The sequence below is a fragment of the Hippichthys cyanospilos genome, chromosome 6 (assembly GCF_059441005.1).
Source record: "Hippichthys cyanospilos isolate Australia breed blue-spotted pipefish chromosome 6, RoL_Hcya_1.0, whole genome shotgun sequence".
Lineage (NCBI taxonomy): Eukaryota > Metazoa > Chordata > Actinopteri > Syngnathiformes > Syngnathidae > Hippichthys > Hippichthys cyanospilos.
This window is the reverse complement of record NC_142374.1, coordinates 1913662-1924357: the sequence shown is the minus strand read 5'-3', so window position 1 is coordinate 1924357 and position 10696 is coordinate 1913662. Positions and strand designations below refer to the sequence as shown.

Below are 10696 nucleotides of genomic sequence, written 5' to 3'. Positions count from 1 at the left end.
GTCACAAAATAAGTGAGCCATTTTTCTATTCAAAATTCCATATGACCTTACCAATGTATATACCGGTATTTTAACAAAACAAATAAGAACATTACAACCATTCAGTACATGCAATCATTACCTACAGGGTTACTATACTATTTCAGCTAAAGTTAGACGACAAATGTAACTATTTGTACACAAATTACCAAGTCCACTTCTTGTATAATTTATCAGCAGCTGTAGGCATTTGGGTACTAAAACAAGTTAGAATTTAGGTAGACCCTTTAACTGCATTTGTCTTCTATGCAATGTCAATGAACACCATTTCCAGAACAATACATTTTATTCAGGGCTATAAATGAACTTTTTTCATCACTAGCCAAGTTTGGCTGGTAGATGTTAATGGTACTAGCTAAACATACACTCACTATACAACTCACTGTCAGTCAAAGTGTCTAAGCTTTCTTTTCTACTGAATGTAACCAGCATTTGGCCGGTTGGCTGGTGTTAATTTAGAGCCCTGATGGTATTCTTTGGAGTCATCTCGTTTTGCCTGTTACATCGTTTTTTTACTCTAACCTGGTGAAAAACGACTTCGGCCAGCAGACTGGTTCTGAAGTTGTTGTTGACCATCTTGCGGCGCTAGTGCCTGCGAACTTGTGTTGCTATCTCCCTCACTTTCAGGCTTTCTTTTGATAAGAAACTGAGCAATTCCCTGCGTCTTTCTTTTCATTCTCCCTGTCTAAATATCTGACAAACACGACAGTTTATGATTAACACAAAATGTTAATATCTTAATCTTTGAACAAACAGGTCAAAGTGCTATCATCCCAACCAAATTACAACTTAACCCTCCAAGCATCCTACTCAAATGATACTTAAGACTTAATTGCATCAAAGGTGTCTGGTTTCACTTCATATGGAGAAAAATGACGGTATTAGACCTTCTGCAGTGAAATGTCTCTTGCTTAGTTGTATAAACACCGGGCATGACAATTCAACGCCGATTGAGACTGCTAACGCTAGCAGCGACAAATGGGACAGGAAGATTACCCCAGTAAATACTCCAGAAAAGTTACACATGGAGAATCAAGTGAAAGGTACGCCTTAAGAAACTGATTGCAAAACATCTACTGCCACCGTACTGAAAGCCATCGACACTCTTGGAAAACGTGTTGACGACCGCATGGAGGAGGTGAGCAGTATGATGTCACAACATCGCATCATGCTAGCTGCTATAGCTAAATCAGTGCAAATGAACGCAGAGGAGTTGAATGACTGTAAAACAAAGATAAAATGTATGGAAAAACAAATTGAACCACTTACAAAAGTTAATGATGGCATTAAATGTTGTGTAATAAATCAAGAAAGACACAAAAGGCGATGGAAGCTTCGCATTACAGGAAAAAAGGAGAAAGTGAATGAAAATATCAGAGCAGAAGTGGTGGAGCTTCTGGGGAGGGTTGCTCCTGACCTGAAGGTAAAGATGGACAAGGCGATTGATGTTGTCCACAGAGTGGGAAGAGCGGCAGAGAACAACCATCGACAGATCATCATTTTGTTCATGAAGCATACTGTGAGAGATGACATCTGGAGGCGGACTAAAACTTCTCCTGTGTGTAAAGAAGAAGGGATCAGTTTTGCGGGGTTAGGGTTAGGGTTAAGACCTGACCCGAGAGGACTGAAGTCCAGACAGGCAATATGGCCAAAAATTGAGCAGGCAAGGAAGGGAGGTAAAGCTGCGGGTTTCAGGGGCCCATTTGGTTTCATAGAAGGAAAGCACATTGTGGATGAGACCCCGAATATGGGCTGATATTTGCATGTGGAATGGTTCATGGAAGTGGTAGAAGTTAAAAGGGACTTTTATCTCAAAACTTTTTCTATTCCACCCCCTTATAACTCTTCATAAACCTTGTTCATGTGTTCAGTGTTCCAGTTGAAAACTGACATTTATCTTCTTTCTTTTTCCACAAGGGGACTTAAAGAGTCACTTAAGCGAAAAGCTGTTTTTTTGTTCTTTAAGGGGTAACAAGCAAACTGCATCCTCCTACAGGAAATTCATTCTGATGATTCTGATGTTAGATTTTGGTCACAGCAGTGGGGAGATAAAATCATTTTTAGTCATGGTACAAACCGTTCAACTGGAGTCGCCATCTGCTTGAACAGATGTCCTGGTAAGTTCTTGTGCAACAAAGCAGACATAGATGGACATTGGATCGCCTGCGTTTTGAACATTGATGACACAGTGATTGTTGTGATCAATGTAAATGGGTACAATAATACCCCAAAAAATAAGAACTTTTTTCAGCTAATTTACATAGTTCTTAGAGAACTTAAGGCAAACTTTCCCCCTGACCAACCACTGGTGGTTGGAGGTGACTTCAATGTAACCCCTGATGAATGGATGGACAAGTGGCATACGAAACATTCATGGGAACATAAAAATGGAAGATTTCATTCACAATAACAATTTGAAAGACATTGGGAGACCCTTGAACAAAGATGTCAGACAGTTTACCTGGCACAAACCTAATGGGCAAATTAGATCACGCATTGATTACTGGTTGATAAAATTAAACAATATGTTACAGAGACAACAATAGCTAATTGTTCTTTAAGTGATCATTGCAAAATTAATCTGAAGCTACAAAACAGAAACCAAAAAATTAAATTCAAAGATTATTGGAAATTCAATTCTCAGTTGCTGAGGAATGATAAGTACTGTATTTCTTTAAAAAAAAAATTGATTTTGAAGGTGAAAAATGATGAAGCTATAACCTCACCGATATCTAAATGGGAATATATAAAATTTAGCTTGAGGAAATCCTCAATCAATCAAATTTTATTCGTATAGCCCTGAATCACCAAAGTCTCAAAGGGCTTCACAGATGAAAAGAGGTAATGTCGAGACTTCTTTCAAAAAAAGAAGTCATACAGAGAAATCTTTTCGGTGTAAGGTACACAACAGCATCCCCTGTCAAATCTCCCAGAAGGGGAAGGAAAAACTCAAAAACCCCAATGTGGGGAAAATCTGAAAACTTCAGAATGGACCACAGATAGGAGGAGCCCCCTTCCAGGCCCACAGGTTGAATTGGATGCTGCATGTACCAAATACAGACAAATAGATACACAATACAGACAAATACAGGTACACAATATAAATTACAGAAAACATATTGTGCTATATAGTGCAATGATGTCTTGACAGCAGGCAAAGCCATTGGGCTTCCCACAGTCCAGCCGAGTGGACCGCAGATGGTCAATCTCTGAACCCGCGAATTTTCATAGGTAGGGCATTCCATAGTACTGGTGCGCAAATAGAAAAGGCCCTTGATTTCTAGTCTAGACTTCTTTTTAGCCCGTGGGATGGATAACAAACCGGCATTTTGTGACCAAAGTTGTCGCGGCGGAACATATGGTGATGCTATGTCGACGAGATAGGAAGGAGCTAAACAGAGTAAAATTTTATAAGTAATTAACAACACCTTAAAATCACATCTCACGTGTATTGGAAGCCAATGCAGGTGAGCTAGAATAGGAGTAATATGATCGAACTTTCTCGTTTTTGTCAATTGTCTCGCTCCTGCATTTTGTACAGACTGCAGGCTTTTGACGCACGACATGGGAAGCCCAGAAAACAAAACGTTACAATAGTCTAGACGCGACGTAACAAATGCATGAATTAATGTTTCAGCATCGCTAGGAGAAAGAATAGGGCGAATTTTAGCTATATTGCGAGGGTGAAAAAACACCATTCTTGTCGTGTTATTACAGTTTTTCTCAATTGGTTTGGCTCATTTCTTGAAACTGAGATGACATTCTCATAACAACATGGACAAATCCCCAAACTATCTAGCAGTTTCTCACAACAGAATGGCATTTATCATTGCTTTCATCACATTTCCAAAAGCTTTGTACATGTGTCAAGCCTTTAGTACATCCTTGCAAATAGCTATGTACAAGTATCCTACATTTAACACAACCAGCCAACATTTAGTACATTTTTCAAATGAATGTATCTTGATCTATCTCAATTGGTTGGTTTTCAGTGTCATGGTTATTGTCCTCAAAACATGTCAGCACATTTTCATCGTATAAGTCATCATATGCAGAATAGTCTGCTCAATTGTTAAAATAAAGTTAGGAAACTGGAATAGAACACAGTACATATTTTGGAAGATGTTATAGTAAATTTAAGATATTCAGGTTAGGTGAAATAAGTTTGACTAGCGAAGGAGGCATGTCCCACAATACAGGTGATCAATCCATCTGTTTGTTGAGTTACCTGACAGGTGTTGTCTATCTTCTGGAGTGCTGGCATTGCGGTATATATGCAGCTTGGCCTGGTCCTAGTACTATTTCCCTATGTCAACATGGAGAGACAGCATGGAATTCAACAAGAGCAACTTCCACCTGAAGGAAGAGGAAGAGAAGGAAGAGGAGGAGGAGGATTGAGGGTGCGTGGAGGGAGGGTAGGAGGAGGAGGAGGAAGAGCGCGTGGGGGTAGAGGAGAGGGAAGAGGAGGAGGAGTGAGAGTTTGTATAGGTGGAATAGCAGGAAGTGGAGTTCGCAGACATCATATTGTCCCTGATGAAATTCGGGCCACCATTATTGACCATTTCATCAACCATGGGCTCACAATGGCAGAGGCAGGTCGCAGAGTGCAGCCTAATGTGCCACGCTCCACACTTTCCTCCATCATTCAAATCTTTCGGCGGGAAAACAGGAATGCACTCAGGCAATGACAACTATTTGACTGTGTGTACTTGTGCATGTCCTACAGTAAAATCTTACAGTATCTTGATGTGAAGTCACAGTATTACATGCATTCAGCTCCTATCTGTAGAAAAACAAAGGAAATACTGTCGTAAAATGGACAAAATACAGCAAGAGTTCATAATAGAATTGCAGTGCAATTGTAAGTACAGTGGCCATACAGTAAAGTGGTGTGACACAGTAAGCAATGCAGACATTACTGTACAGTGATTGATAATCTCTAACAAACACATGAGACAAGAACAACAAATAGTCATGTCTTCTGTGCCTATGTGCAGGATTGGCTGACAACTTCATGAGGGTAGAAGACAAAAACTCCTAAATGATTATCAAGAACAGGAGATCTGTGACATGGTGATAGCAAATAATGCCATAATACAGTCACAGATCCAGGAGCAGTCCTCCAAAACAATGTCATCCAAAGCATCAACTTCATCAGCATATCGACAATAGGCCAGGTTCTGAAGAAGAACCTTATCACCATGAAGCAAATATACAGAGTACCATTTGATCGGAACACCGACGGAGCAAAAGAACAGTGGTACCAGTATGTGCAGGTAAATCAATTATTCATTGTCTATTATTTTGTGAACACTGTGCAAGGGTTCCAATTTCTGAGAGTTTCAGTATCCTCCTCTTTACTTTTTGAAATCCAGCTTTACAATACATAACTACAGCATTTTGCTGAACTGTAACAGAACACTGTCAACAGTATGCCTCTGTTCCCTTTGTATCAAAAACTACCCCAGAAAATCTGCATATGCCCACACTCTAAGATTGGACCACAGTTGATGTCCCAGGCCAGCGAGGGGGAAATATAACCATGTGCGCAGCCATCTCAGACAATGGCGTGACCACCCACAATGCAAGTTTGGGCCCATACAACACAGATAAACTCCTCCGTTTCCTGGATCAACTGTATCTTGATCTGGTCCCAAAAAAGGAGAGGGGTCTCAAAGGGCCTCACCTACCCCAGTTTGTAATTATATGGGACAACATTAATTTCCACTGGGGTCCACGCATCCAGGGATGGTTCAGCATGCATCCAAGAATGCACAATGTGTTCTTGCCACCATACTCTGCCTTTCCTTGATCCTATCGAGGAGTTTTTCTCTGCTTGGAGATGAATAGTGTATGAACACCATGCGGAAAACCAGAGGGCTCTCATGACTGCAAAGGACGCTGCCTGTGAGGACATAACAGCAGATCAGTGAAGAGGATGGCTCAGGCATGCACGACGCTTCTTCCCGTGCTGTATCTCAAGAGACAATATCAGATGTGATGTGGATGAGAATCTGTGGCCGAACAGAGCACAGAGAATGGATAGCGAGGAAGATGAGGATGGTGACCAGGAGAGAGAGGGGAGTGACCGTGACTAAACAAAATGTCTTCATTTGTGACTCTTTGTATATACAGCGTTGATTTGTTGATTTTTTTCTTTTTGTGGGTTTTTGTATTTTGTGTACACAGTTTATTTTCCTTTATTACGGTTCCCTACCTCCTATGTGTACAATTTACGTTAGTTGAGAATAAAAATGAAAATTTCTCGGCAGAATGAATAAAATGTGTGTGTGTGGTGTGAGAATGTTATGCCTATAGTTAGAAATATGCCATGACGAAGCGTCTTATGTATTTTGACTTGCAGTACTTAGACAATACCAAAAGGACAATGCATTTTGGAGGCACTGACTAGTTATATGAAAAGAGAATGTAGTTTTGACTGAAGGATAAACTGTTTTGGGAGCTGTAAAAACATTGCCAGGTGATCCATGTAGTTGTGCAGTACCATCCAAGTTATTTTGACAGAAGTACTGAATGAATGAAAATGTGCCAAAGCAATTGAGAAGAATCCACGCCATTTTTATGGTACTGACTATTTACATGGGAAAGGGATTTCGCTTTGAAGCATGGATGTATAGTTTTGGGAGACAAATTACATTTTGCTGGTTATCTGAAGTATTGTGCAGAACTGCAAGTCTGTTTGGCCAAATGACTTTATAGTTATGAGAATGTTATCTGAGTTTCAAGAAATGAGCCAAACCAATGGAGAAAAACTGTAATATGTGTCAGAAAAGAGAAAGTTGAGTCACATATCGCGCCGAGGTTTTTTGGAAAACTCCTTTGGGAAATAGTACAGTTATCAAGGTCCAATGTGGTATTCTTAATCAAGTGCTGATGATGAGCAGGGCCAATAACTAACATCTCTGTTTTACTAGGGAATAGAAGCAGAAAACTGGAAGACATCCATTGTTCAATCTCGGCAAGGCAGGCCTCCAGTTTACTGCAGTTGCAAGGATCTGTTATTTCTAAAGACATGTATAGTTGGGTATCATCAGCATAGCAATGAAAACTAATGTTTACGTACAATATCGCCAAGAGGAATCATATAGATGTTGAACAGTAAGGGACCAATTACTGACCCCTGCGGGACACAACATGAGACGGAGAAAGATTCAGAGATCGCATTGCCTTAAGAGACACTATGCATCCTTCACAGGATGTAAGATCTGAACCAAGAAAGTGCTGATCCCAAGATACACATGATTTAAGACGTTCTATAAGAATATGATGATCAATATTGTCACATGCAGCACTAAGGTCAAGCAATAATAATATTGATGAGATGTTGGAATCCACAGCTAAGAGAAGATCATTCATCACTTTTAGAAGTGTCTCAGTTGAGTAGTTGGCCCTAAAACCTGACTGAAAGAGTTCAAATCTATTGTTATCTATTATGAAATTGAAAAGCTGTTGTGCTACAACTTTCTCAAGAATTTTGACAATAAACAGAAGATGTGACACTGGTCTATAGTTAAAGAGATTTTCAGGATCTAGGTGATTTTTTTTAAAGTAATAGTTGAATGATGGCCATCTTAAAAACTTCAGGTACAGTACAATGCTAGAGGAGAGCGACAGATTGATAATATTCAAGACAGATGACCCTAAGATCGGGAATAAGTTTAACGAGTTTGCCTGGAAGCAGGTTGAGCATACAGGATGTTGGCTTTGCTGCATTAACCAGGTGTCTAAGACACTCCAGGGATACTAAATCAAACTGGGACAGGGTTACCAGACTTTCATAAACCTGATTGTCCAAACTAGCATCAGCAATCATAGAACCCGAGGGGTTAAGTGGTGCTGCCTTTTTTATTTTGTCCCTTATTAGCTTAATCCGCTGAGTAAAGAATTTCATGAAATCATGTGCTGAATGTAGGGAACTATGATAAATCTGCTGCTGTTGTGTTAGCTTTGCTACCGTATCGAATAAATATTTTGGGTTGTTTTTCTTAAGACCAATCAAAAACTAAAGTAATTTGTTTTTCCTAACCTAAGAGTCTCTTTATATTTCAGCAAGCTATCGCACCAGACCTGACGGAAACCTCGAGTTTGGTTGTTCGCCATTCACGCTTAAGTTGTCTATTTAACAATTTAAACGTACGCGTTTTATCCGTAAACCACAGACTGTGCCACTTCAAACGAGTTTTACGTCTTAATGGTGCTATAGAGTTTAGGGACTTTAATAGAACCTTATTAAAATCGTATGTGAGCTAATTGACTGAACCAATAAAAGCCGAAAAGGCAGCTATTGCGGAAGGCACTAATTCAGAAAGTGCAGCTGTGGTTGATGAGTTAATATCACAGCTCTTAAAGCCTTGGTTGTGGACAATAAGACCACACTGAGCTAGGACTTTGAATGTTATAAGATAAAGATCAGACATAGCGTTAGTACACGGCAAAATTGTGACATTTGAGGCAGTTAGGCCACGGGTTAACACTAAATCTAAGATATTACCATTCTGGTGTGTCACTGCTTCTATTATTTGTGTAAAACCAAATGCATCGATTATTGCTTGAAATGCTACAGTAAGTGGCCCCAATGGGGAGCTCATATGAATATTGAAGTCACCCATAATTAATATATTATCTGTATGAGTTATTAAGTTAGCCATAAATTCGGGGAATTAATCTAAGAATCCAGAGTATGGACCGGGAGAACGGTAAATAACTACCACATAGACTGTTGGTGAGGAGCTCGATCGCATAACGAAAGCCTCAAATGTCTTGAAGGTGTAATTAGTGCTTGTGCTAAGTTTAAGACCAGATTCTGAAATTAGGTCGACACCTCCCCCTTTTTTACAAGGACGGGCAAAGTGTGAGCCCAAGTTTGGGGGTGAGGCCTCATTTAATGATAAGAATTCATTTGGTTTTAGCCAGGTTTTGCAGAGACCAAGCACTTTAAGCTTGTGATCTGTAATAAGATCATTTACAAGACGGGCTTTTGGATGACCTAATATTTATGAAGCCGAATTTATGAAGCTGAACTATTCTGAGTCTTTGTTAGCAGTAATAATTCTAATAAGATTTTGATGGCTGGGGCTCGGTTTGTATTTTGAGTAATTAAAACCTCGTCACAATGTTAGTATTGTGGGAATTTGATTGTTGACAGCTACAACGCATGTATTAATAGTAATATTCCGCCTAGGTACTATGTCACTAATCCGACCGGTTAAGGAGGCATGGCTACTTTCCTTAGTCAACACCACCTCAGCAGAAATCTTCTCACTAGAGGATTCAGCATTGGGTATTGAAACAGTGTGTGGATTGCAGTGACCTAGACTAAGTATACTATGTGTGTTGTAGCAGTCCAGCCTAGTGCCAGTTAACTCTAGCCTTAGGAGGCTCCTCCTACCTGTGTTCCCTTCTCAGGTTTCTGATTTTTCCCCAATTTTTTATTATTTTTATTTTTTTCTTCCTCTTTTGGGAGCTTTGATCAGGGGATGTTGTTGTGTACTTATGATGAAAAGATGTCTTTGTACGACTTCTGTTTTGCAAAAAAAGTCTCAGTATAACTCCTTTTCACCTGTGAAGCCATTTGAGACTTTGGTGATTCAGGGCTCTACAAATAAACTTGATTTAATTTTGATTTGATTTGCATTCAGCTTATGAGTTGTACATAAGTAGTTTTTTTAATGTAATCACAAACCAAAAGTCTGACATTGAAATGCAAAATGCATATTTTAATTTAAACATTTTAGCAGCAGTGAGTGGTCCTAACAAGAAAAGACATGTTGTGTTCAAAATCCACCATTGCTCGATCAAACTCTTATTGCACGTTCAATACTTTTTCTGTGCTCAAATTCTATTTTTCCTGGCTCAAAAACCTTTCATTGCTTGCTCGTGACTGTGGCACAAATATAATTTGTTGTTATGATGGTGAGAGTAATATAAAAGTAATGCAATATTAGTGTAATGCATTACATTTGACATACAGTAATGTAACTAATTACTTTGAAATGACAGTAATAAGTAATACATAATGCATTTTTTTAAGTAACTTGCCCAACATTGGTCATGGGCCAGATTTCAGAGACAAGACGATGTGTGGTCACCGACTGACTGCTTCCAATTAATTAAAACCCTTCGGTGTTATCTGTCCATATTCTGGCTTTTTTAGCTTTTTTTTCTGTGTTTCATCAAAGATAAACCATTGGAAAAAATACTATATATATACTATAATATTTCCCCAAGACAGTAAAAACATGTGGTTCAAAATGGCAGTATGATGCAATTTCTAACTGATTGCAAACAGGATGGGGAGATTTGCACCAAATTCTTGAAATAATGCCATTTTCTGGCTCATTGACTCCTATTATAAAATCATTTTTGATATGCTGTAAACCTGATGTGTTATAATGCATTTTCCGTAATTACTGATGAAATTGCTTATTTGGCGAGTCAACAATATGGAAATAGAGGAATTTGTGTGTTGAGAGTCTTAACACTCAAAAGTCATTAGGGGGCGCCATTAGGGCAAATACATGAAGAAGCCCGTTGCAGATTGGTCAAAAATGAATGCGATAAAAACGGTTATTACAAAAAATTTGGTGTGGATGTGTCTGAGCTCACTTTCAGTCTATTTGGGAATGCATATTTGCAA

At 39.2% G+C, this 10696-nt stretch overlaps 1 pseudogene; it reads right to left on the bottom strand.

Annotated features, from left to right (window-relative positions):
* Positions 1 to 6017: 6017 nt before the first annotated feature.
* LOC148421826 (uncharacterized) lies at positions 6018 to 8860 on the bottom strand (annotated as a pseudogene).
* Positions 8861 to 10696: the final 1836 nt, after the last annotated feature.